This window comes from Saccoglossus kowalevskii, chromosome 15 (assembly GCF_978046115.1).
Source record: "Saccoglossus kowalevskii chromosome 15, keSacKowa6.1, whole genome shotgun sequence".
Taxonomy (NCBI): domain Eukaryota; kingdom Metazoa; phylum Hemichordata; class Enteropneusta; family Harrimaniidae; genus Saccoglossus; species Saccoglossus kowalevskii.
In genome coordinates, this window is record NC_140655.1 from 27103873 (window position 1) to 27108591 (window position 4719).

Here is a 4719-nt window from a genome sequence, read left to right on the forward strand (position 1 = left end):
TCGAGCATCATGGCCGGACTACACTACAGTTGGATTTCCAGTATCATTGATTAACCCACAGGACATCCTGGTTATATCAAGGTAGTGTCATGAATTTGTTTTCGCGTATCTGTTGACCGACTTAATTAGCTGATTATTAGCGAATTGCTGTGTTATGTCTGTCATCGTTTAGGCCTATTTGAAGTTTTGGACGGAACTTGGCTCAGTGATTTGGAACTAATTACGAGATAACCGTCGCTATTCTATCGATTCTGACAGTTGGTTTCCATAGTTATCAATGTAGTGAACGATTAATCAAAAGATATGACGTATTCAGTACTTAGTGTGATTGGCTTTATGATTGAAGGTTACGCCCTAGAGTCTTTTTACTGCTTTGTAATTGGTTAGAGTTGTGAAAATGAATAAAGAGTTTGAGTCCGTCTTGGCAAGTACTCTAGGATAGAGGGAGTCGAGTCCAGTCCTGGAGAGCCTTGGGGCGAGTGTTGACGCAGTCTAAGAGAGTCTTGGGTCAGCCTTGCGATAGTCTTGGGGATTTTTTCCCCAGGGCGCTGTGTCTTATAGAGTGCTCGATTGACCGACTAAGACGAGAGCTGAAACGTATTTCGTTGTGTGTGTCTTATTTGACTGTAAAGTATAAGTGACTTCCCCGATCCCGTACCTCAAGAGGACGCGATAGAGAGACGAGACGAGTTTCCCCCCTGACAAGTGTGGAGAACCCATCAGAGAAGAATTTTCCCCCTGACACGTTTTGGATGAACCCGGGCAGGTGTTTAACACACATTGACATCCAGTGAAGAAAAGTGAAATGGCGAAGGTGTGTCTTTCTTGTGAACCGAACTAACAGCTCCATGGCAGAGACGACTCAGAAACCGCGCTTGACGACTAACACCGCTGAAGAGATGAAGACTTCAGAACCCCTTCGAAAGGATGAGAATAGGACTGAATAATTAAGAATTGAGCGACATTAAAGACAAGAAGATGACAAAAAACGACCCGGAATAACGTGACAAGAGAAGAGACGTTTACAGACTTTGATTAGAACTTTAGCTATCTGTGTAATGCTTAGAGAACTGCTCGCTGGACACTGTAACTGACACTGTGTAACTCAAAGACGTTGAACTCTTTTTCACAATCCTAACACTATTGCTCAGTAATGTAATGTATTGCTTGCTTTTCCTATCTTTTTTCTTACCGGTTTTTTTGTGGTATTGAATTGTATGTGTGTAAGCACCCAGATTTTTGTTTTGAAATGATATTTAGTGACGTGCGAGGTCCTTTATAACGATTTAAGCTGTAAAGCGCGCCTCAGTGGACAAGTATTTGCAACACAGTGTTTTGAGTTTTGTGAAGTTTTATGGTGTTTTAATGAGTTTATGAGTATGGAATATGACGGGGAAAGTAATGCCCCAATGAGTTTTTAAGAGTTTTGAGATTTGTCGAGTACAGAGATATCGACGTTTTAAGAGTTGTTTTTGTTTATGTGTTGTTTCCGGAATACTTCTGATGCTTTTTGAATGGAGAGCACCTTTGTAACGTTTTTTAATGTCTTTTTGAGATAGGAGTATGGTGCGCTCATATACGTATTGTTTGATAACGCAAGCTTTTGTTCATAATTGACAGGATTATATGTAACTCAGTAGTTTCTATCGTTTTAGTCTTTTTCCCCGTCTTTTTGCCAGAGGAGTAATGTGTTATGAAAGCGACATTGTCTTTGCATTCTGTTTCCACGCCGTATGACTTGTGTTTAGATTAACGACTTTTGAGTTCAGTTGAAGTTTATAACCGTATATGACAGGAGTTTGATTAACAGCTTTTTATTCATTGTTTATTAGTTACCGCTTTGCAATGCTTTAACCGAGAAACGCATCCCTGGTAATCACGTGATCATGCTGTCGACTGCAGCGATTTGCAGATTGCATGGTTACACTACCACGCCTTAGTTTTTTTTGACCTTTTGATATAGAGTTTGTAACCTTAGTAATGGAGACAGTGCAGCGAAGGGTTACCCTTGGCGGACCGTTTGAGAAAAGCGAGTCGAATGGTAGCCTTTCCCTTGTTTTATTTGTGACTTTACAACCATTGTATTTAGACTTTATAATCATTGTACTTAATTAGTGTGTTTTACTCTAATTGATTTATACCTTTTATTAGTATTGTATTTAACCCTATGACGATGAGTAGGGGACGGTATCTTTGATTTGTGAACGTGTTATGCCAGGAGGCACAATCTCAGTTTGGGTGAAGGGATGTGTCATGAATTTGTTTTCGCGTATCCGTTGACCGACTTAATTAGCTGATTATTAGCGAATTGCTGTGTTATGTCTGTCATCGTTTAGGCCTATTTGAAGTTTTGGACGGAACTTGGCTCAGTGATTTGGAACTAATTACGAGATAACCGTCGCTATTCTATCGATTCTGACAGTTGGTTTCCATAGTGAAAATGAATAAAGAGAGTTTGAGTCGGTCTTGGCAAGTACTCTAGGATAGACGTAGTCGAGTCCAGTCCTGGAGAGCCTTGGGGCGAGTGTTGACGCAGTCTAAGAGAGTCTTGGGTCAGCCTTGCGATAGTCTTGGGGATTTTTTCCCCAGGGCGCTGTGTCTTGTAGAGTGCTCGATTGACCGACTAAGACGAGAGCTGAAACGTATTTCGTTGTGTGTGTCTTATTTGACTGTAAAGTATAAGTGACTTCCCCGATCCCGTACCTCAAGGGGACGCGATAGAGAGACGAGACGAGTTTCCCCCCTGACAAGTGTGGAGAACCCATCAGAGAAGGATATTCCCCCCGATAGTAGTAAAAGGTCACGCACGGCTAGTCAGATAAAGTTTGACACAAGTATACTGTGTGTCGGAACATAGGGGTGTCGGAACATAGTGGTGTCGGAACATAGGGATGTCGGAACATAGGGCAGTCCCCCCTTCTCAGCGGGGGGGGGGGGGCTACTTCCACATTAAGTGGGTAAGGGTGTGAAGCCCACCTCTCAAAAACCATACTCACTTCTAAACCATTTTTTTTCTATTTATATACCCACTTCTAAACACAAGTGTTTTCAGGGGAAAAAAACACCCAGCTCATAAACTTTCGCTACCAGTGAGCGCATCCGGGCAATGCATTTTATTCAGCCTTTTCCGGTATTTGGCTTCGAATATAAGGATATGTGAAAAAGTAAATAAGTGCTACACACTTCTAAACCAAAACATTGATAAATAGCTACCCACTTCTAAACAAAATAACGTGAAATGACACCCCAGTCGGGCGGCACATACCCGTATTGCACTTCTATGAAAGTAGCCCCCCCGGGCTTCTCAGACACCCCCCTGTCCCCCCCTCCCCCGCCGGGGGGGCATGCCCTTGTGAGGGTAACTTCTCTTATTGTCACCGCGGGTTGGCGTCCTGTCTACAATGATCAGACGCATGATACGACTCAGTGAGTACCAAGGGCTTGTTCGGAACTTGAAACGTTACGAAGCTAGTCGTCCTGGTCGCGATAACAACATTCCATTACCAGGAATGGCAATATTACATTGTACATACATTTTTTTATATCATTACAACAGCAATGGTACGGAAATTTTACGTAACATTACAGACTTTTCACGTAGGTTTTTCATAACCAACGTTGCATCCAATGTTGTTGAATTCGCACGTAACTTTACAGACGTTCCATGTAGCATTACACATATTCCGCGTTACTTTACAGGCTTGCCGCACATCTTTGTAATTTTGTCAACATTGACGACAACTTTTAATACGTCCCGCATAGGATAACACACTATCAACATACATGTACCTTGGCCAGCTTTGGAGGCGACTTTGCAGACTATTCATGCAGTAACACACTCCCTTTATCAACTTTGTACGCGTTTTTATAGGCTTTCACCTATATTACATATTTTCCCCGTGATTTCACACGCCAAATTTCCACAAATCTCATCTTTACTTGACGATGTACGCTTACTAGCTTTCACGGTGAATTACAGATTTTGCAAGTAAATTTACCAACTTTACAGGCACATTTACAAACATACCAGATAATGTTAGACTTGTCACGAAACTTTACAAACTTTGCACGCAAGTTTACCGACATTTCTCATGGCGTAAACTTAACTTCATGATCAACTTTGCACGCAAGTTTATCTACATTCCATGTAATTTTTCAAATTGTCCATGAATGTTTACAGACTTTCCGCGTAGCGCTACAAACTTCCTATATAATTTTTTCACCTTTGCATGCAAGTTTAGCTACTTTCCGAGCATCATTTCCGACTTTTCACACTTCAGACATCCCTTTGGAAATTCTCCATGTAGCATTCTCAAATTTGCATGACAGTTTGCCGATTCTCCATAGAGCATTACAGACCCACCATGTAAATTTACTAATTTTGCATGAAAGTTTGTCGATTTTCCATGTAGTGTTACAGACTTTCCACGAAACTTTACCAACTGCTCACCAGTGGACTCAAACTATTTCCAAGTTGGTCACAGCAGGGGCCCAGTAACTTGTGCGGCTCACACAAGGATCTTCGGGCAAGTTTATTTGAACTTGTAAATGTGTTTTTGACTGCTGCATTTTTTTTAGATGTTATCAGTATAAGCAACGGATATGATTTGTGTGTAATCATGTCAGTATACCTTAGACCACAAGTTGTGTTGATTGGGGTTTCAAAATATTTTCAAACTGACATTTGAGAGTTTTTTTTAAATCACACACCACACCATG